Raw genomic sequence first — 24,920 nt, 5'->3', positions numbered from 1 at the left:
AGAAAGAAAAGTAAAAGAAAAAATTAAAAACATATTTTTCAACTTTTAAAGACTTTTAAAGGTTTTTACAAAAATAAATATATTTTAATAAATTAATGACTTATATTTTATCAATTTTAATATAATCGTATCTTTCAAATTTACTCTTATACTGTAAGTATTTTATTTTATATTTTCATATTATGTTTTAGTCTTTCTCTAATGTATCCATAAAATACAATTATTAGGATCACTTGACAACTTTCTTGTTAGATTTGTATAATGTTTGATTTTGTTGAATTTTTATGTTTGAATTTCTGCTTGCACTTTTGTGTCTTCATATTGTAGCCTTGAATAATCGTGTTTTATAAAAGTATAATGTGGTTATTGTTTTATTTGTTTTTCAATTTGGTGATATAAGTGAATATTGTTTTTTTAATTTGAGTTTAAGTAATTATATCATTATATATATATATATATATTAATGATTAAAAAATTAAAAAATATATATTATTTTATAATCATTTCCGGCTATTTAAAATAAAATTTAAATATTATTTATTATTTTGACGGTGTTACATTCCTTTTCAAGTTGTTGGATCATTTTTAAAGGTATAGCAAGTTAGAACATTATTTTTTATTGCATTTAAAGCATTTAAAATTGTTGTTATTTAACGGTTCGCGGGTAAAGCCGTTTAGCCCGTGGGTTAAATGGATGAGCCACGGGCCTTAAAATTCAAAACCGTTTATGAATGCGGGCTTTTTAAACCGCTCCGTTTAAGCCCTCACCATCAAAATCCGTGCGCTAAACGGGCGGGTAGCTCGTATACCCACCTCTAGCGATGTCTGAGTTTTATAAGTTTTTCCAGTTTTCGCAGGCCGGTGAGATAATCAGTTATACACCTCCAGGGTCCTTATTTTATGGAGGTACTTCATCGTCATCAGTTCCTCATCAACCTAATGTAGCTGCTCAGGACGACGACGACGATGACGACGACGATGATGGTGATGACAACGAGGAGTCACAACCACTGATACGAAGAAATCCTCCTCGAGACCGACAACCACCGCTCTGTGGAACACATTCGCGTCGCATGCATCGATAGATTTTTTTATTATATTTGTATTTAGTTGTTTATTGGAATTTTTTTATTGTAATATTTTTTATTTATCATTTAATACTTACTTTATTTCATTAATTTTGTTGGATTTATTTTAATTTATTTTGTTAAATTTGTTGGACTTTTTGTTAATAGATTTTGGTTAATTTTGTTTATTACCATTTAATATCAGTTATTCTAATTTGTTTATCATTTACCATTTAATACTTATTGTAAGTTTGTTGTATTTAAAATTATATTCAAATACCAAATTGTTATTGTTTTGATAAAATTTAATAATTGTGTTTGATAACTTTCGTCAGTTTGTCACTTATTGTAAGATCGAATGACATTAACTTGAAGTAAATGCAAATTAAAGTACATGAATTCTTATTTGATAAACAACTACATCAGTTCCTCATCAATTGTTACTTGATGACAGCAGAAGTGGACATGTTTTCTAGTGTGTCATGGGTTTCTACAATGCCCACATCTTCTGTCTTGTCTAGATCTTTCTCGAATATCCATATCACAATGAATTCGATTGGATTTTGGATGACCACGCTCCCTCAATAAAGTTGGATTTGATACAATCGGAAGCCAATCCTGAACCTCATCAGGGTCTTTGTCATTACCTATAGGGGGAACTCAAATTCGTATACCTTAAAAACTTCAGATAGTAGGTATACGAGGTCCACAAAATAGTTATAGTATTGACGTGTATGCGAGCAAGCTGTTATTGTAACAACCACAATACCGGGTTAGTGACTAAATTATAAAACTTCAGAATATGGTGATTAAAATAGAATGATTGAATAGTGTTGAAATTTGGTATAGGGTTAAATTACAAGGAAAATGAAATTTGAAGGATAGAATGGTCATTTATAAGGGAAAATAATTAAGATTTCTTATATTTAGTTTAGTTACACGTGGAAGAATGAAGAAAAAAATCATAAGCTTCCAGAGTTCTATTACTTTCTCTTCTTGTTCTTCACGTGTGAAGCTAAGCAAAGGTGATATTTCTTTTAAGCTGATTATGTGCTGAAATTTAAGTTGGGTTTTGACTATTAGGTGATAAGTAAGATTAAGGAAAGCTTAATTTGCTTCAAAACAACAAAATAAAGAGTGTAGGAGGATTTAAAGATTTGGAGTTTGTGAATGAAGTTTCGAAATAGAGTTCATAATTGGAATAAGAAGTTGAATTTGACTTGTCATCTATCTAATTAAAGGATATGAAGTGTTGAAATTAGATTTTAAACATGTTGGAATTGAGGTGAAATTCTTGAATTCTATGTGGAAGTTTGGATTTTAAGTTTAAAGAAGTGATTATTTAGTAGTAATGAGTGTAAGTATATGTATGCAAGTTAGAAACATTAAAGGAAGTGAAATAAGAAGAATTGGGGAGAAAAAGGGATGAATTTCGTGATTAAAATAACAATTCTGGGCTATGTGCATCGATGCACATTCAATTGCATCGATGCACTCTGATAAAATAAAAACATTGAATGCCATTAGTGCATCAATGCATAAGGAGTGCATCGATGCACCCCATTGAATAAAAAACATCGAATGTGATTCGTGCACCGATGCATAAGTTATCCTCATTAAGGAATACATTGATACACTGTAGAGTGCATCGATGTATACCCTCATTAAAGATAAAGTTATCCTTTCTTTTAGACTAAGAAGTGATAGTTTAGCATATATTAATTAGTATACTGATATGTATTAATGTATTACTATGTAGATATAGAACGTAAGTCTGTTCCGGAACAATCAAAGGATTAATATCGAGTCAAAACGAGCAAGGCTAAGGTGAGTGCATCTTATGGTTTAAGTGTATGGAGATAAGACTTGTGATAAGTCTATCTTTGATAGTTGAATTCATAATTTCATATTCATGTATATGCATACATGCATTATTGTTATAGTGATTTTGTGCACAATTTATTATGCTTTAATATGATATTATGTGAACAAATGCCATTGCAAGAGTAATATGATATAGGTATGTGAATATTGAAAAGAATCATGTGTATATGAAATAAATTATGTGCTATATGAGAAGTGATAGCAGTGATATGATAATGAGAATTTTAATTAAGCCCATGTCCTTTAATATGAGAAATGTGGATATAATTGACATGCCAAGAGTTGAGAGATATACAGTGGTCCTTCGGGACATAGTGGTTCTTCGGAACATAGTGGTTCTTCGGAACAATCAGTGGTCCTTCGGAACATAGTGGTTCTTCGAAACAATCAGTGGTCCTTCGGGACATAGTGGTCCTTCGGGACAAATACTGAACGAATTTTCGGTGCCCCATGAGGGAATTTATTGAGCTGTGGTGACAGCATTAGTGCACAACCTCAATTTACTCAAGTACATCTGTTCTCAATAATGTACATGGGCAATTTAAAGATAAATGGAATGGAAAAGTGTATAAGAAGTAAAGTTCATATGTGCATATCATGTTTACATATGTTATCATATAATATACATGTACATTGAAATATCATGATAAAAATGTAAGGGTGCATATTCATGAATTTATTGTTACATGTTCATTTATTGTCTCACTAAGTCTGTGACTTAGCGTGTAAGTGATTTACACGTAGGTGCCAAGAAGCAAGAAAATCAGAATTAAGAGCTTAGTGGACAGTATACTTTACAGGAAGGATCAGATCAATAGTAACTTGCAATGTAGGTATTTTGTTGTAATTAGTGTGTTGGCATGTAAACAATTTGTGAGTTATAAATGCTCTGATCGATTTTGTGTAGTATGGTCAATTTTTGTAAATTAACAGTTTTTATTTTGAATGAAAGTTTTTAAATTTCCTTGTTTTTCAATAAGTGTCAAAGTTTGAAAAGTCAATGTGACTCCTCAGACTCGTATTCGGGTCAGATACGGGTTGGGGGTGTTACAGTTATCACATGAGAGCATGGATACTTCAAAGCTTGAAAAACTCCGCAGTCGCACGTTCTGTCCCATAGATTTACTCTTAACGACACAACTTCAATCCCTTGAAGAGGTCGAGGCAACTCTGTGACACGAAACATTTCATGTCTTCTAGAGAAGCTTGTTACAGACATTCCATTTGATGCAACAATTTTTTTTTTGTAGATCTGCAACTAATCTAGGGTGATAGACATGACGGCCTTGCATCCAAGTTTGAGCTTGTCCCCCGAGCTTCACAAAACACATCCCCAAACAAAAATACATAGTTTGTATCCCCCTAGACCCGGCCTATGCGTTTCGACTAAGTCTAGTGGATCACATACATGATTCTTAAAGACATTTTCTGAAACCGTTATTCAATCATTGTAAAATCACATTATAAATGACATGATATTATACTATCAAAACCCAACTTGTAAATATAATACCAATAAGTAATAAATTAATTTAAAACATGTCTTCAAAATCAAAATCACAATAAACCGAACAATAATAGTAAAAGTGTCATCATCCTAAAATACGATACTTTAAAATAAGGTCCATGTCACCAAAATAAAGTCAACTAGCAAGATAAAACATTTCAATCAGATATACTTCAAGAGATATGTTGATCCTCCAAGTGCTCGAACCGAGATATCTAACCAACAGTATCTGAAAGGGGAAAAACATTTTCAAAAGGTGAGCTAGGCTCAGTATGTCCCAATATTACCTTAAAATCACAATAGGTACATTAAACAAATCATAGTCCAGTAAATCTCATAAATTCATAAAAGAGTTTAACTTTTGAAAATCATAGTTTAAACCCTTTTCTTGTACACCATCAGTAGTTCCCAAAACTATTTTCCGTATAGCTTACTTTAAGCACACAGCAAAAAGAAAGCCAACCTAAGGATAAGCTTTAGAGCTTGTATCCTTAGGCCCGTAAGTCCAAGTCCATATAACTTACCCTAAGCACACAACAAGGGAAGCCAACCTAATGTATCTTGGGGCCCCAAGAGTCACATTAGGCCCATTCTGTTTATCAGCTTGATCAGAGCTATACTATTGTAATTCAATCCAAAAGTTCAATTGCACCGTGTCACAAATTCCATAAATCATCACATTAAATTGGTGCATCAATAAAACAGTAACCAAAGAACTCAATGTACCTCATATTAAAACCAATAAAATAGTTCAGTAATAATTAGGGAACACACCTCGATAATAGGTTCAAATAGTAGATATACTGATTGCTGGTTTCACCACGCTCTGCTACAATTTTCGAACCTATTTTTATAATAACCCTATATTACTTATGGGTAACATAAATAAATCTCTAAAATCATAAAATTTACGGGTCTTACGGGTGAATGCTGGCACACGTAGTTTAACTGATCTAGAAGAGCTGGGTCGAGCTGTCGAACGATCCGAAGAATCTCTTGTATCTTCAAACAATAATAATTTATCAGACCCAAATCTTACTTAATTGTTCAAAGCTAAAATTCTTAAGTATATAAGTATTTTTAGGGTTTGACTATCAATTTGGAGGATTTCGAGTCTGAATTTGGTCAAACGGATTGCGGAATCAGAATCAGGACGTCAAAAAACATAAAGTATGACTTTTCAAAAATTTAAATTCATGGTCAAAGTCAAATTCAACCACTTTGACCGTCAATTTGGAGGCCTTTGGGTTCGAATTTGACGAAACCGACTTTGAAAACAGATTCGGGACGTCGAAAACTATCAGAATAGGTATACTCGGAAAAGATTAACGGTCGTTTAATGGTCGGTCAAAGCCATTTTAAGTTTTGGTCAAAGGAAGTCAACGGTCAATGGTCAATGGTCGGGGTCAACAGTCGGGTCGGGTCAGACCGGTTCGAACCGGTCAAAACCGGTTAAACCGGTTTTCAGCCACTCACTCTCCCTGCGGCGGCGCGTGAGGCCTCCTCCGGGGGGTCTAAAAATTACGGAAAAATTTCTAAAAATTATTTTGAGCGATTTCGAGATACTTACAAAGATCGGTTCAAATTTTTGAACGGCGGAGAGCTCGATTTCAACTCGGCCGAATCTTTGACTGCTCCACCTCCTCACGCGCCGCCGTCGACGGCGAACAAGGTTGACACCGGCGGACTTGCAACGACACAAGGAACACGATGGTGCAGGAGGTGTCGTAAACAGAGCAACGATCGGCGGTGAATTTAAGATTTTCCCGGCGATAGAGCTAACAAAAACGTCGAGACTTTGACTGTAAATTCCCAACGTTTGGCAGCGTTTCGCTTTAATTAAATTGAAGGATTTGTTCCTGACTCGATAACAAACACGATGGTGATTTTAAAATGACGATTGGAATTCGGACGGCGTCGGGATCTAAGTCGAAAACCGGCGTAGGGGGAAGAGAATTTGGGAGTGTGGTTTTCTGTTTTTGAAACAGAAACCACACGTATATAACATATAACCCCAAAGTTACCTAACTTTTTTGGGTAAATTCAGGGCTTAGTCCATGGATTTTTTTAACTCTAAAACAAGCTCCAAGTTTTAAAATCTTTCAATTTAGTCCCCAAATTTTCGCCAATTTTCACAATTAACCTCCAATTTCAATTAAATACTATTTTGTAAATATTCGGGTTGTTACAATTCTCCCCCTCTACAAGAAATTTCGTCCTCGAAATTTACCTTAAAAGAATAGTTGAGGAAACTAAGCCTCCATTGACTCCAATGTCTTCCAAGTAGTTTCTGAGGGGCCTCGGTTACTCCATTGAACTTTGACCATTGGAATACGCCTATTCCGAAGAACTCACTCATCTCTTTCTAAGATCTGAATGGGCTCCTCCTTATATGACAAATTAGGTCTCAGCTCTACCTCATCAACTTGAATGATGTGATCTGGATCTGGACGGTATCACCTTAACATAGACACATGAAAAACATCATGAATACGACTAAGATGGGAAGCCAACTCAAGCTGATAAGCAACAGGTCAAACTTTCTTCAGAATACGATACGGCCCAATAAATCGCGGACTCTGTTTACCCTTACGTCCAAATCTCAATACTTTCTTCCATGGAGATACCTTGAGAAAAACCTGATCTTTAACGTCAAACTGTATATCCTTCCTCCTTTGATCTGCATACGATTTCTGCCTATCAAATGCCTCTTTCAAACGGTCACGGATCAATCTGACTGTGTCTTCCGTCTCCCGTACTAACTCAGGTCCCAAAGTCTTCCTATCACGTAACTCAGTCCAACAAATCGGGGTGCGACACCTACGCCCATAGAGTGCTTCATAGGGTGCCATACGAATACTGGTCTGGTAACTGTTATTATAAGCAAATTCAACCAAAGGCAAAAATTTCTCCCAGCTACCATGAAAATCAATTACACAACCCCGTAACATATCCTCCAGAATCTGAATTACTCTCTCAGATTGACCATCAGTTTGTGGGTGGAAAGAGGTACTATAATCCAATCTCGTACCCAAAGCCGTATGAAGCGTCTTCCAAAATCTCGAAGTAAATCTCGGATCTCGATCTGAAATGATAGATAACGGAACACCATGCAATCTAACAATCTTTGAAATATACAACCTCGCCAACTTGTCCAACGTATAATTTACCCGTACAAGAATGAAGTGAGCTGACTTTGTAAGTCTGTCAACAATCACCCAAATTGAGTCCCTTTTCGAAGGAGTCATAGGTAAACCAGTAACAAAATCCATAGTAATACGCTCCCATTTCCATTCAGGAATCTTGATAGGTTGTAACAAACCTGATGGATGTTGATGTTCTGCCTTAACTTGCTGACAAGTCAAACACCTCGCCACAAAATTTGAGATGTCCTTCTTCATGCCGACCCAATGATACCTCTCTCTCAAATTCCGATACAACTTATCTCTACCGGGGTGCATAGCATATGGACTACTATGAGCCTCCGTAAGGATAGTCTGCCTCAACTCAGCATCATCAGACACATAATACCGACCTTTGAAGCATAAAACTTCATCCTGATCAAGGGCGTAATCTGAGCTTGTCCCTTGCTCTACTTGCTCAAAGATGGAAAGCAAGGAGCTATCAAGGGGCTGCTTAGCTTTGATCTTATCAACCAAGGTCGGCTTAACTTGTAATTCTGCTAACAGAGTGCCATCGTCATATAAATTCATCCTAGCCATTAAAGATCTCAACTCTGTTACCGCCTTTCAACTCAAAGCATCTGCTACAATATTAGCTTTACCAGGGTGATAATCAATCACGCAATCATAATCCTTTAGAAGCTCTAGCCAGCGTCGTTGTCTCAAATTAAGCTCCTTCTGGGTTAGAAGATACTTTAAACTTGTAACATCCTCAATACTGGGTTAGTGACTAAATCGCAAGGTTTCAAAATTTGGTAATTTAAATTAAAATAATTGAGTGGTTTAAGACTTATATGAGAAATTAGGTGTAAGATCAAATTGAAAAGAATGAGGAATGAAAGGATAATATGGTCATTTACAAGGAAAAGAAAAATATAATAATAATATATGGTATATATAGATACACATGGAAGGAAGGAAATGAAAGTTTAGAGGTTTCCAGAGTTCTCTTATTTCTTTTTTCTTCTTCTTCACGTGTGAAGCCAAGCAAAGGTGGGTTTTCTTGTGATCAAATTCTTGATGAATTTAAGGTTTCTTATTGATCTTTAGTTGATAACTAAGCTTAAGGAAATCCTAGATTATCTTAAAACCATAAGATGAGGAGTGTATGAAGAATTAAATAAAGGAAGTAGAAAAGTGAAATTTTGGAATAGGGTTCTTAATAAGAATTAGAAGTGAAATTTGACTTGTCATTAAGCTAACTAAGAAGTATGAGGTGTTAGAATTCAAATTAGAACATGTTGGAATTTGGGTTAGATTCTTAAATTCTACATAGAGAATTAGATTTATAAGTTTTAGAAGTATTTATTGGATAATAATTAGTTTAAGTAAGAGTATGCAAGTTAGGGATATTAAAAGAGGGGAAATATAAAGTGTCAAGTAGAGTTAGAAGAGATTTTCGTGCTTAAATGACATTTCTGGGCAATGTGCATCGATGCACATTCATTATGCACCGATGCATCAATGATAAATCCCAGAAATTTGTTGAAGGTGCATCGATGCATATGAAGTGCATCGATGCATTAATTTAAATACAAACATCGAATGTCGTCAATGCATCGATGCATAGGGAGTGCATCGATGCATTTCTAATAAAATGAACATCAAATGCCCTCAGTGCATCGATGTATCAGAAGTACATCGATGCATGCCTCCATTAAAAGATGAAAATGGCTTTTCTTTTAGCCTAAGAAATGATAGTTTAGAATATACTAATTAGTATACTGATAAGTATCAATGAATTACTATGTAGATATCGAGCCTAAACGAGTTCTGGAACAATCGACAAGTAGGATCGATCGAGGAAAAAGCAAGGAAATATAGGTGAGTGCATATGCATAGCATGGATATAGTTATAATCAGTTCTAGACTTATGATAAGTCTAGATTCAATATTTAATAGATGATTACATTCCATATTATGAAACATGATATAAGTTTATACCATATGCATTACATGACATGAATATGCGGGAAATGATATGCCTATGTGATAAAGGTATGAAAATACTATGTCTACATGATACAAATTATGTGAAGTGTGAAAGCCCATGTTATGTAGATGAGAACTATATAGTTGACATGCCAAGGGTAGAGGGTCTACGCGATCCTTCGGGATATATATATATTCTGTGGAACATGTGTGAAGTCTTGTAAGACACATACTTGATCCCTAGTATATGTATATGATTCTTAAGGAATAATATGTGGTCCTTATGGACATTATTATATGGCACTACGGTGCAATTCTACGCGGTCCTTCGGGATATATATATATTCTGTGGAACATGTGTGAAGTCTTGTAAGACACATACTTGATCCTTAGTATATGTATATGATTCTTAAGGAATAATATGTGGTCATTATGGACATTATTATATGGCACTACGGTGCAATTCTACGTGGCACTTCGGTGCAATTATACGAGCTGTGGTGACAGCATAGTGCACAACCTCACAATACTCACATACCTTAGGTTCTCAATATGGTATCATGGGCCAATGAACTTATTAATACGAGTTGTAATATGCTTACAGGTATGGATATTGGTGATGTAAACTACATTGATTAAGTACATGCTTTCATCTCATTCCATATCATTATGACATTTTTATTACATTTCCTTGTTATTATTATATTATTGCCTCACTAAGTCGATGACTTAGCGTGTGAGTGTTTCACACGTAGGATCCAAGAAAGTAGACGGGACACGTTAAATAGCTAGACAACATTACTCCTACAACCACCAGATCAAAAGTAACTTAATCAGTAGGTCATTTTGTTATGTAAATGGCAGTTGGCATGTAATTAAAGGGTTAAGTTGTGTATGCTCTGAATATTTTGGTAAACTTATATTACAATATGTATATTATCGTATTTTCTTAATATAAGTTCAAATATTTTGCTATTATTTGTTAAGGGTTGTGTTTTAAAAGTCAATGTAGTATCTCTGACTCATATCCGGGTCGGGTACGGGTTGGGGGTGTTACATTTAATGGTATCAGAGCTATGGTTTAGTCGATTCTAGGCATGAACCAGAGTCTATAGAGTCTTTAAATGGAATACATGCCAACAAATAGTGAGAACTTCTGATCTGGTATAGTATAAGTATGTTGTTTTGCTAATAGAACAATGTGTTTATTCTTATTAGATGTCCGGACATAATAGCTCCCGAAGTGAAGCGGGAGAAGATAGGCCTGCTGAAAGCAGTAATTCACCTGCCCTGGCCAGGCAAGGTGAAGAACATGCATCTCAAGGAGTGCCTGTGCAAGATCAAGATACATTCTTCAGAACGTTAGACGCTATTCTAACGCGTCTTCAACCTCCTGCTCCACCAACTCAAAGAATGAATGTAGGAAAAGAGTTGAGAGGTTTAGGAGCTCCCGAATTTAAGGGAGAAGCTGAGGAAGGTCCAGTGTCAGCGGATCTTTGGTTGAATGATTTGAAAATCATGTTAGATGGTCTCCACTGTTCCGAAGTGGAGAAATTAGATGGAGCTGTATCTTTATTGAGGGGCAGGCGATGATATGGTGGACGAACGTCACCATGAGGATGTCAACCGACCAGTTGACTTGGTCTTTGTTTTTAGAAGAATTTAAAAACAAGTATATTGGAGATCAGTTTATCCGACAAATGAAGCAGGAGTTTATGAATTTGAAGCAGATGAGCCGCTCTGTATATGAGTACGAATGTGAGTTTAATAAGCTGAGCAGGTTTGCAGCTGAGCTTGTGCCTACTGAAAAAGATGCTTGCGAATGGTTCGAGGAGGGCTTGCGCCCTAGACTTAAAGAAATGTTGATAGTATTAAACTTGTCCTCGTTCCAATAGGTGATCAATCGTGCAAAAGCTCTTGAAAAGGCTCAGAATGAAAGATTTGGGGACTCAAGAGTTCAGACATCAAAGAGGACGACTACTTCTTCTAGTTCAGCACCATCAAAAAGAGGAAGAGACTCAGGATTTTGATCGCAAACTAGATCCGAATCAGTTGCATCCTCAGTAAGATGAGCAAGTCAGGTGAGACCTAGACAGACACAATCAGTGGGATCGGGTGCTGGGAGATTCACTCAGAGTCAAGGGAGACAGTGTCAGCATTGTGGGAAGAATCATTCTGGGTTATGTCGGATGGTTTATGGAGCTTGTTTTCGTTGTGGAGATGCTGGACATTTTATCCGGGATTGTCCATTGATTGTTGGTGAGCCTGCACCATCTGAGAGAGTTAGTTCTACCTCACAGAGAGGATGAGGAAAAGGTAGAGGAAGGAACCAGTCTGAATCCTCTATGCAACCGGAAGTTCGATCCACTGCTCGGGTATACAATTTAAAGACAAGTGATGACCGTGATGATCCTGATATCATTGCAGGTACTTTTCAACTGTATGATAAATTAGTATTGGTGCTGATTGATTCAGGTTCTAACTATTCTTATATTACCAGTAAATTAGTAAAAGAATTGAGAATTCCTATAGAAGCTACGAGTAATGTGATGATAGTAACTAATCCGTTAGGGCATAGTACTCGGGTGGACAAGGTTTGTAAGGGGTGTCCCATAAAGATTCAGGGAATTGAATTCTCTGCTAATCTGATGGAATTACCCTTTGACGAGTTTGAAGTGATTCTGGGAATGGATTGGTTGTTTCATTATTATGGGAATGTCGACTGTAGATTGAAAAAGGTAACCCTGAAGAGTTCAGAAGGAATAGAAGTTAATATGATCAGTGAAATGTGTAATCCTTTAGCAAATGTAATATCAGTGATGTCTGCCAAGAAATTACTGCTACAAGGATGTCAGGGTTTTCTTGCAAATGTGATAGATTCAAGAGCTCAAGAGAAAAGGTTAGAGGAGATTCCAATAGTACGAGAGTTCCCTGATGTTTTTCCTGCTGAATTGTCAGGATTACCTCCAGGTAGAGATGTAGAGTTCTAAATTGAAATAATGCCGGGAACAGCTCCGATTGCAATGGTACCTTATCAAATGGCTCCAAAAGAACTGCAAGAGTTAAAGAATCAATTACAAGAGTTGCTAGAGAAGGGATTTATCCGACCAAGTGTATCGCCTTGGGGAGCTCCGGTGTTATTTGTTAAAAAGAATGATGGATCAATGCGTCTTTGCATTGATTATCGACAGCTCAATAAGGTGACAATCAAGAATAAGTATCCCCTTCCACGTATTGACGATTTATTTGATCAGTTAAAAGGATCTTCGGTATTCTCGAAGATTGACTTACGTTCCGGTTATCACCAATTGAAGATTCAGGAGAAAGCCATTCCGAAGACAGCTTTCAGAACGAGATATGGTCACTATGAATTCATTGTAATGCCATTTGGAGTAACGAATGCACCTGCTTCTTTCATGGATCTTATGAATAGGATTTTTCAGCCCTACTTGGACCAGTTTGTTGTTGTCTTTATTGATGACATACTGGTGTACTCGAAATCCCATTAAGAGCATAGCACACATCTGAGGATCGTCTTGCAAATTTTAAGAGATAAAAAGTTATATGCCAAATTGTCCAAATGTGAGTTCTGGTTAAAGGAAGTAATTTTCTTGGGGCATGTTATCTCCACATATGGGATTAGGGTTGACCCTCAAAAGATTAAAGCTATAATGGATTGAGAAGTTCCTAAGAATGTGTCTGAAGTTCGGAGTTTCCTTGGACTTGCCGATTATTATCGAAGATTCGTTAAGAATTTTTCGATGATTGTGCTACCTTTAACAAAGCTGATGAGAAAGAACATACCGTTTGTTTGGACTCCTGAATGTCAAGAAAGTTTTGAAGTTTTAAAGGAAATTTTGACAGAAGCTCCTGTATTAGTTCAACCTGAAACTGGCAAGAATTTCGTAGTGTTTAGTGTCGCGTCCTATAATGGGTTAGGGTGTGTGTTAATGCAAGAAGGGAAAGTGGTAGCGTATGCATCAAGACAGTTGAAACCACATGAAAAGAATTACCCCACCCATGATTTAGAAATGGCTGCTGTAGTGTTTGCTCTCAAGATTTGGCGTCATTATCTTTATGGAGAGCGTTGTTACTTATATACGGATCATAAGAGCCTGAAGTATCTGATGACTCAAAAAGAGCTAAATTTGAGGCAACGTAGATGGGTAGAGTTCTTGAAAGATTATGATGTGATAATTGACTATCATCCCGGAAAAGCTAACGTAGTAGCCGATGCCTTAAGCAGGAAAACGTTTGCAGCCTTACGAGCTATGGATGCAAGATTATCTGTAACTGGAGACGGTGGTCTATGTGCAGAGTTAAAACTTAAAATAGCATGGTTGGATCGAATTAGAGAATTGCAAAGTAAAGATGAAATGTGTTTGAAAAGAATAGAGCAAATAAAGAATGAAGAAATTAAAGACTTTGAGGTTAAGTCAGATGGAAATTTGTATTACAAAGGAAGAATTGTGATACCCGACAATGAAGATTTGAAGAAAGAAATATTGACAGAGGCTCATTGTAGTCCATTGACGATGCACCCGGGTGGAACCAAGATGTATATGGATATTAAGGATCGATTTTGGTGGTCAGGGATGAAAAGAAGCATCACTGAATTTGTGTCTAAGTGCTTAGTATGTCAACAAGTTAAAGCGGAGCACCAAGTTCCATCTGGATTATTACAACCCCTTTCCATTCCTCAATGGAAGTAGGATAATGTGACGATGGATTTTGTTTCGGGGTTACCCTTGACTCCGAACAAAAGAGATTCAATTTGGGTCATCGTTGATCGTTTGACCAAATCAGCTCATTTCATTCCCGTCAGAACTAATTTCTCTATGGAAAAATATGCGGAATTGTACATTAGAGAAATTATTAGATTGCATGGAGTGCCTGTTTCTATAGTTTCTGACCGAGACCCTCGATTCACTTTGAGATTCTGGAAATCTTTGCAGGGAGCATTGGGAACTCGCATTAACTTTAGTACGGCCTTTCACCCTCAGACGGATGGGCAATCAGAAAGAACTATTCAAATATTGGAAGATATGTTGCGAGCATGTGTTATTGAGTTTAAAGGGTCGTGGGAGAAATATTTACCACTGGCAGAGTTCGCTTACAACAATAGTTATCAATCCAGTATTAAAATGGCACCCTATAAGGCGTTATATGGGAGGAAATGTCGTACTCCATTAAACTGGTACGAGCTCAAAGATCGAAGTGTAATTGGTCCAGATTTGATTCAAGATGTGGAAGAGAAAGTGCGGGAAATTCAACATAACCTCATAGTGGCATCTGATCGGCAAAAGTCCTATTCTGATCTTAAAAGAAAAGGGATTGAGTTCGAAGTTGGAGATAAAGTTTTTCTTAAAGTATATCCCTGGAAGAAAGTATTACGGTTTGGTCGGAAAGGAAAGTTAAGTCCTAGATTCATTGGGCCATATGAAGTTGTTAAAAGAATAGGACCCGTGGCATATCAGTTATCCTTGCCACCGGAAATGGAGAAGATTCATAGCGTCTTCCATGTGTCCATGTTACGAAGATATAGGTCCGATCCCTCTCACATCGTTGTACCAGAACAAGTAGAAGTCCAATCGGATCTGACATATGAAGAAGAACCAGTGAGAATATTGGCTTATGAAGTTAAACAGTTGAGGAATAAATCAGTTCCGTTGGTCAAAGTTCACTGGAGGAATCACAAAGTAGAGGAAGCAACGTGGGAGCGTGAAGAAGATATGCGTTATCAATACCCCTATCTGTTCGTGCAATGAAAATTCGAGGACGATTTTTCTTAAGGGGGGAGATTTGTAACATCCTCAATACCGGGTTAGTGACTAAATCGTAAGGTTTCAAAATTTGGTAATTTAAATTAAAATAATTGTGTGGTTTAAGACTTATATGAGAAATGAGGTGTAAGATCAAATTGAAAAGAATGAGGAATGAAAGGATAATATGGTCATTTGTAAGGAAAAGAAAAATATAATAATAATATATGGTATATATAGATACACGTGGAAGGAAGGAAATGAGAGTTTAGAGGTTTCCAGAGTTCTCTTATTTCTTTCTTCTTCTTCTTCACGTGTGAAGCCAAGCAAAGGTGAGTTTTATTGTGATCAAATTCTTGATGAATTTAAGGTTTCTTATTGATCTTTAGTTGATAACTAAGCTTAAGGAAAGCTTAGATTATCTTAAAACCATAAGATGGGGAGTGTATGAAGAATTAAATAAAGGAAGTAGAAAAGTGAAATTTTGGAATAGGGTTCTTAATAAGAATTAGAAGTGAAATTTGACTTGTCATTAAGCTAACTAAGAAGTATGAGGTGTTAGAATTCAAATTAGAACATGTTGGAATTTGGGTTAGATTCTTAAATTCTACATAGAGAATTAGATTTATAAGTTTTAGAAGTATTTATTGGATAATAATTAGTTTAAGTAAGAGTATGCAAGTTATGGATATTAAAAGAGGGGAAATATAAAGTGTCAAGTAGAGTTAGAAGAGATTTTCGTGCTTAAATGACATTTCTGTGCAATGTGCATCGATGCACATTCATTATGCACCGATGCATCAATGATAAATCCCAGAAATTTGTTGAAGGTGCATCGATGCATATGAAGTGCATCGATGCATTAATTTAAATACAAACATCGAATGTCGTCAGTGCATCGATGCATAGGGAGTGCATCGATGCATTTCTAATAAAATGAACATCGAATGCCCTCAGTGCATCGATGCATCAGAAGTGCATCGATGCATCAGAAGTGCATCGATGCATGCCTCCATTAAAAGATAAAAATGGCTTTTCTTTTAGCCTAAGAAATGATAGTTTAGAATATACTAATTAGTATACTGATAAGTATCAATGAATTACTATGTAGATATCGAGCCTAAACGAGTTCTGGAACAATCGACAAGTAGGATCGATCGAGGAAAAAGCAAGGAAATATAGGTGAGTGCATATGCATAGCATGGATATAGTATTATAATCAGTTCTAGACTTATGATAAGTCTAGATTCAATATTTTAATAGATGATTACATTCCATATTATGAAACATGATATAAGTTTATACCATATGCATTACATGACATGAATATGCGGGAAATGATATGCCTATGTGATAAAGGTATGAAAATACTATGTCTACGTGATACAAATTATGTGAAGTGTGAAAGCCCATGTTATGTAGATGAGAACTATAGGTATAGTTGGCATGCCAATGGTAGAGGGTCTACGCGGTCCTTCGGATATATATATTCTGTGGAACATGTGTGAAGTCTTGTAAGACACATACTTGATCCCTAGTATATGTATATGATTCTTAAGGAATAATATTGGTCCTTATGGACATTATTATATGGCACTACAGTGCAATTCTACGCGGTCCTTCGGGATATATATATTCTGTGGAACATGTGTGAAGTCTTGTAAGACACATACTTGATCCCTAGTATATGTATATGATTCTTAAGGAATAATATGTGGTCCTTATGGACATTATTATATGGCACTATGGTGCAATTCTACGTGGCACTTCGGTGCAATTATACGAGCTGTGGTGACAGCATAGTGCACAACCTCACAATACTCACATACCTTAGGTTCTCAATATGGTATCATGGGCCAATGAACTTATTAATACGAGCTGTAATATGCTTACATGTATGGATATTGGTGATGTAAACTACATTGATTAAGTACATGCTTTCATCTCATTCCATATCATTATGACATTTTTATTACATTTCCTTGTTATTATTATATTATTGCCTCACTAAGTCGATGACTTAGCGTGTGAGTGTTTCACACGTAGGATCCAAGAAAGTAGACGGGACACGTTAAATAACTGGACAACATTACTCCTGCAACCACCAGATCAGAAGCAACTTAATCAGTAGGTCATTTTGTTATGTAAATGGCAGTTGGCATGTAATTAAAGGGTTAAGTTGTGTATGCTCTGAATATTTTGGTAAACTTATATTACAATATGTATATTATCTTATTTTCTTAATATAAGTTCAAATATTTTGCTATTATTTGTTAAGAGTGTTGTTTTAAAAGTCAATGTAGTATCTCTGACTCATATCCGGGTCGGGTACGGGTTGGGGGTGTTACAAAACTCTTATGATCCGTGAAAATGTAACACTTCTCTCCATAAAGATAGTGTCTCCAAATCTTCAAGGAAAAAATCACTGCTGCTAACTCCAAATCATGAGTAGGATAATTACACTCATGCGGTCGCAGCTGACAGGATGCATAAGCCACTACCTTACCTTCCTACATTAGAACACAGTCGAGTCCTGAGTCCGAGTCAAACCGGTTTTCAGCCACTCACTCTCCTTGCGGCGGTGCGTGTGGCGCGTGAGGCCTCCTCCGGGGGTCTAAAAATTACGGAAAAATTTCTAAAAATTATTTTGAGCGATTTCGAGATACTTACAAAGATCGGTTCAAATTATTAAATGGCGTAGAGCTCAATTTCAACTCGGTCGAATCTTTCACTGCTCCACCTCCTCATGCGCCGCCGTCGACAGCGAACAAGGTTGACACCGGCGGACTTGCAACGACACAAGGAACACGATGGTGCAGGAGGTGTCGTAAACGGAGCAACGATCGACGGTGAATTTAAGATTTTCCCGGCGATAGAGCTAACAAAAACGTCGAGACTTTGACTGTAAATTCCCGACGTTTGGCAGCGTTTCGCTTCAATTAAATTGAAGGATTTGTTCCTGACTCGATAACGAACACGATGGTGATTTTAAAACGACGATCAGAATTCGGACGGCGTCGGGATCTAAGTCGGAAACCGGCGTAGGGGGAAGAGAATTTGGGAGTGTGGTTTTCTGTTTTTGAAACAGAAACCACACGTATATAACATATAACCCCAAACTTACCTAACTTTTTTGGGTAAATTCAGGGCTTAGTCCCTGAATTTTCTTTAACTCTAAAACAAGCTCCAAGTTTTAAAATCTTTTAATTTAGTCTCTAAATTTTTGCCAATTTTCACAATTAAGCTCCAATTTCAATTAATTACTATTTTGTAAATATTCGGGTTGTTACATAGTTTTTACCAAAGACGCTATAGGTAAGTTACGTGCACCCTTTAAGGTTGAATTGATTGCCTCAGCCAAGTTGGTCCTCATGTGCCCATATTGATATCCACCATCATATGCGTTCGTCCACATTTCTTTATCGATGAGGCTGATGTAATCGTATCCTTCCTCGTTTTTCGCCCGCAAATCTTAAAGCATTGATTCAAACGTTTGAGGAAGTAGTTCGTAACCTGATAAAAAAATGTATAACTTACTAACTTTCTTTGCAAAATTAAAATGATCGAAATAAAACAAACTACATCAGTTTCACTTACTCATGCGCACAATTAATTGACGCTCATCATTCTTCTTGTACCTTCTATGATAGTTCGCAACAATGTGTCGGAAACAATACTTATGTTGGACAAAGGGTGGTTGCCACATTGGACCCAAAGACTCCATTGTTACTTTGATCCCAGCTCCGCGATCTGAAATAATCCCCTTGAACTAGAAGGCATATCGACATTGAGATCGAAAAAGCTCACAGTGGAATGCCTCCCCCTGGAGCTTGAAGCTATCGTGTCAAATGAAAACTGCACAGATTGTTGCGTCGATGGCATCTCCATATTAAGGTCAAAGAAATTTGCAGATTAATGACTTCCCCTTGAACTGGACGTGATGTTACCATACGGATTGTTCGTGGACCCACCTCGGTACATATCGTAAGGAATTGCGAATGAATGTCTCCCCATTAAAGTTGATGTGACGGTACCATGATGCGGATTTCCCATTATGGCGTTAAAATCATTACACATTACTGTAGTCGGGCTGTCAACTTGATCAACTTGTTCAGCCAGCCCATAGTGAGAGTTTAATGACTGACCCCGAACAGTACGCACTTGAACAAACTTTGCATACTTCTCAATATCGCCGTCTGAATAATTACTTTGAGAATCAACCATCATTTCAACATCATCATTGTTCGATAGTTCGAATGTTGTATAAGTTAATGGCAACAATGATGTTGGAAATCTGTACTGCAACGACGACATTCTTCTACTACTTCCAACATGAACCTTCCTCGAAATCTTCGTTATCAGCTCCTCAAGAGTTATGTTTCTCTTGAATGATATTTTAACACGCTCATTTGATACGAAAATAACGCCGGTTTCATCTTCTCGAATTTCACCATCATAATAAACAATAGCTGAAAGTTGCGCTATTCTTGGAGTTTAAAAGTTCGACAATATTATATATGTAAAAAACAACTGAAACAAACCTGATTAAATAAATAATATATTAACGAAAATATAACACAATAAAATTTTACATATAAACGTAAATAATTTACATAATATAATTTTATATTATTACCTGCACCGCAAAAATATTTCGACGTATGCTCCCGCTTTCCCCTTGAACTGGCACAGAAATTAATTGAAAACAATTACTATAATATTTTTTCAAATAATCATAATAAACAATAAGTATAATAAAAAAATATTATAATAAAATTACCTTATAACGAAAGATCGAACGAACTTCTGAATCAAATATAAAAGGATTGTCGGGTGTTAATTAATGGTTGAAAGGATTGTTTTATTAATTTCTCGATTGAGAAGGAATTGTGAGAGAATTTACGGAGAGAGGGCTATTTATAGCTGAGGGAGAATGCTTTAAAGCCGAGAAGTCCGGATAAATTATGCAATACGCGGTCCTTGCACCGCGCCTTGCATTATGCATGTATGATAACTGAGCATGTGATAATTGAAAAGTGCGGCCCCTGCCCTGCGCTATAGCCCTACGTGGCGTAAGGCGCGCCCCAGGGGCCGCGCTTTAGAAACTTGTGTCTATGTCATCATAAGGCGCGCTACAGGGGGCGCGCCTTACCCCACATGGCACCAGATCAGCGTAAAGCGCGCTATAGGGGCGTGTCTTACTGCAAAGGGTGTTAGATCGGGAAAAATAGTCTGAACGGTGCATAACAAGAAAAAATAAAACCAATGGATGATATATCGGGAAAAACGCCAAGGCAACGACTTGCCCTCTTCTTTTAAATTAAATTTAATTAATGCATCAATCGAGAAACTATTGTAATTTTATTTTAAAAAATAAATTTGTTTTTTTAATATTTCCTTAATCATAAGCTTTTCTGGTAATTGATTATTATATAGTTAAATAACAATGGTAAAATTATAATTTTGGTCCATCTACTCCACTTAATTATAGATTTAATCCTTATATTTTTAACATGATTTTTCTATATTCGAAGGGATGTTTTTAAGAAGAAGAAAAAATCAAATACTAATGTAGAGGACACGAATTAAATGACCTCGATGATTAAGAGATTTGTTGTTATCTTTTGAGGTCCCTAGTTCGAGCACCATGTATGGTAGGGATATAAGTATTCATTGTCTAAGAGTTAAAAGTTTTTGAATATATATTATCTTGTATCACCCTATATTTGAAAAAAAAAATACTAACTATTAAGAAATGATAATAGGATGGTGAAATTCAAAATAAAAGGACCAAAACCAGTATTTGACAAAAAAGTAGAGATATCTAAAAGAAGAGGTGAACAATGAGGGAGATTTACATACAAGCTAACGACATGGCAGACTGTATCATTGCCATTGGGAAAGGAGCAATTACAGGTGACTGCATTTTCAAACGCCTTCAACGCATTGGGCGTAGCCCACCCTTCTTCTCCACTGCATGGATCTACGCTGAAGTTCCAGTCTTTCTTCCCCAGTGTCTTTCCTATGTCCTTCAAATATTGCACTGAAACCAAAACAAAAAACCAAACCCTAAACCTTACAGATATTACATCAGACTATTAAAAACAACCCAACAACACTGTACCTTCATTGTCCGGAAGTTTTGCTCCAAATACAGCACTCGAAAGGCAACACGCAAAAAAGATTGAAGCTAGAACAAGTCGAAAAGCTAACATTTTGTTTGTTCTTCTGGGGAAATTGAATGAATCACATTTAAATGCAAAACATGACTTTAAATTGCATGAAAAAGGGAGTAAAGATGGGGAGACTTTTGGGGTTTACTGTATACTTGAAGATAAAGAAAGAAGAGCTTGAACATGACTCATAAATTGCGATCGACGAAGTCAACCTTTGTTGTGTATACTTGTAGGACTAGGAACAACAATCTATGTAGTCCCATCACGTGAATGATATTAATTATAATAATAGAAGAAGGATCAAGTTGCAAAGAAAATAAATGTAAATATTGGTATAATTTAAGGGAAATAATCACCAACTGATAAGAATGTGCACTGAAGCCCATGTGCCGGCATGCTTTTGTGTATAATATTTGTATGGCTGTTGTTATATTTTTTTAGGATAAATTACACCATTCATCACTAAAATTTACTCTCTTTCCTATTTTTCTCATGATACTTTCAATGTTTACAATTTACTCACTGAACTTTATACATTAAATTTTTTTTTATCAGTCAACCGTTTTATCTCTAACCCCGTGATGACATGATATTTTTTATTAATTTTTAACAAATTAATATTTTATTAATATTAATATTTTATTTTTTCATTCAAGCACCTTTTTTCTTTTTTCTGCAACTCCTATCATTTTCACTACAAATCTCAAACTAAATCCAATAGGAAGAGGGGAGATTTCAGAGTTCACTGCAGTGTGACGGCAGGATCTTTGGTACCGGCAGCCATGCAAGCTCTGTTCACACGCTGAAAGAGAGGAAGTAGGACACGTTTGTGATCGGTGGGGGACATAAAGGTTTGACAGCGGTGGCTTACTTAACTCGCGATGATCTCTTTATTGTCGTGCTCGAACGACGATGACTGAAGAATTGATCGATTATCCAAACATTGCCATGCCATGAACGAGTCAGGAGGAAAACGACTATCGATTGGAGTCGTCAAGCCTAACGTGCAACTCAACAAGATCAGCTTCTGGAAATGCTAAACACTCACTAAATTTTCCTCGTCAATTTCAGACTAAATAGCCTAAAATGTAATAATATTGTTGTTCTTTTGTAATGAGAGTTAAAATGCTTATCATCTCTACATTTTCCAAACAAAAACCATAAATCGTGAGACCTATCTCTTTGGGGTGATTGGTGTGAAAATCAGGAATCGAAGATGATTTGCATTTTATCCAGAAGAAATCAAGTGCAAGAAACAAATATGAAAAATGCAAGGTCCATGCATTGGTGCTTAAGACATTTTTTTTCTACCAACAGAAACAAAATGTTATTTTCAAATGAAAATTAGCAAACAAGATAATGGGAACCCAACTTTTATTCTTGGATGATAAATCTAGTCAAAACATCTAAACGAAGGCAAGAGAAGGAAACCCACTTTTTACTTAACAAGCTTCCCCCTGATACAATAATGTTCTACCCAACCAAGGCCGGTACTGTTAGAGCGCCACAAAAGAAAGAGAAGCCAACGAAGAAGGAGATAGAAGATGAAATGGAAACTGCCATTGAAAATTTGAAATTGCGAAGGATACCTAGTTTAAAAAAGGAACAAGCCAAGTAAGAGAGCAAAAAAGCGAAATAGGGATGATCGATAGAGCCAAGAGGTCGTTTTTGGAGCGTCAAACGCAAGAACACGAAACGTCCAAAATCGATCTAATTTCTTTGGTTTTTTTTTCTTCTGTAAAAGAAAAAAACAAGAATCCACCAATACAGTGGCACCGTTGCCTTCTCCTCCCTCATCCCCTTTCTTTTCTATCACCGTCATATCTGAAGTAAAATATCGTCGTTTCCTTCTACCGCTGCAATATAACAAAGGGAAGATTTCATTTTTTGCTATTGTATAAGCTTCACTTTTGCTTGCTTAGCCGCTTGCATGGTAGCCAAAAGGCAAAACTCACCACATAATGCATTCAAAAAAAATATTTTACGAGATGATGCACTGGCCAGATTAATTGCTCGAATGGAGTAAATTCTACAGTGACAGCATAGGTCGCCATGCACGCCCGAAGAAACAAGCTACAAAGTTGTGCCACATTATTAAACTCATGTGACATTACCACTGTCATCCCATTTGTTTGGACCCCGAGTTGCAATGCCACATCCTCCAGAGTTATCGTACATTCGTCACACGGCAAATGAAACGTGTGCGTTTCTGGTCTCCAACGCTCAATCAAGGCACTGATCAAACCTGGGACCAACTTGTAATCTCGCACAAATGTTACATACCAAAATCCAGCCTCCTGCAAGTTTTCTTCTATCAATCTGTGTGGCTTGGGCACTTTATGTAGCCGAAGACGAAGGACTCGCTGCTCGTCCTCCTACAATTAAATAATGCAAAACATTTATCACAATCACCATAAAATAATATTCAAATATTTATTAATTATAATTCATTAAACAAATATTTTTTTTCACCATTATTCTCAAATGACTTGAAATATGTTCATTGTCAAGTCTCAGCAGTGGAATTTGGTCAGCCATTGGAATGAATCTGTAAAAAAAATTAAACAACAGCATTTAAAAAATCATTTAATATAATCTAGTGTTAAGTAACTAACTAACTAACTAATTTACAACCCAACAAAAAAATTTAATATAATAACTTATAATATAATAAACTTATAAAGTCACAAACTAAACTTTTTAAAATATAACTTAAATGTGAATTTTCTTTAAACAGCTAATAAACTATTCTTTAATATAACTTCAACTAATAAACTATTCTTTAATATAACTTAAACTAATAAAATATTTTTTAATTATAATTCACTACTAAAAAACTAATTAACTAAATTTTTTATATAAAATAAATTCAACAAATCATATGGCAACTTAACTATTTAACTAACACAAACTAATTACATATTTTTATATATAACTAACTACTAACTAACAAACTAACTAATTAAGTAAATTTTTTACCCTAACCCTAAAATAACCCTAACCCTAAACTAACAAACTAATAATTTAAAATAATAAACTAATTTAAATAAAATGAAATGAAAATTTACCTCGATGTTTGCTTGTCGGACTCCCTTTCTTCTTCTTCCTTTCCTTTCTCTCGACACTCTTATCCCTTTCTTTCTTATGCTTCCTTAACCCCATATCATACCCCCTATATATTAAAGGGTCGGCTGTCATGCACCAATAATTGAAGAATCACGCCATGCACCAATAATTGAAGAATCACGAGCCGTTGATTCTCGTGATTCTTCAATTATTGCTGCATGAAGCAGCGAAAATTATGCTGCAATAATGCAGCGGGAGCAGGCGAGCAATAATGCAACGAGCAGGTGACCATGCAGCGTGGAGTAGGGGCCAAAGACAAGGTCGCGAGCAGGTGAGCATGCAGC

At 36.1% G+C, this 24,920-nt stretch overlaps 1 pseudogene; it reads right to left on the bottom strand.

Annotated features, from left to right (window-relative positions):
- The window catches only part of LOC120127943, a 30,631-nt pseudogene extending 9,071 nt beyond the window's left edge, over positions 1–21,560 (bottom strand).
- Positions 21,561–24,920: the final 3,360 nt, after the last annotated feature.

This window comes from Hibiscus syriacus, unplaced genomic scaffold (genome assembly GCF_006381635.1).
Source record: "Hibiscus syriacus cultivar Baekdansim isolate YM2019G1 unplaced genomic scaffold, ASM638163v2 tig00110472_pilon, whole genome shotgun sequence".
Lineage (NCBI taxonomy): Eukaryota > Viridiplantae > Streptophyta > Magnoliopsida > Malvales > Malvaceae > Hibiscus > Hibiscus syriacus.
The sequence above is the reverse complement of the archived record's forward strand: the minus strand, read 5'-3'. Positions and strand labels throughout refer to the sequence as shown.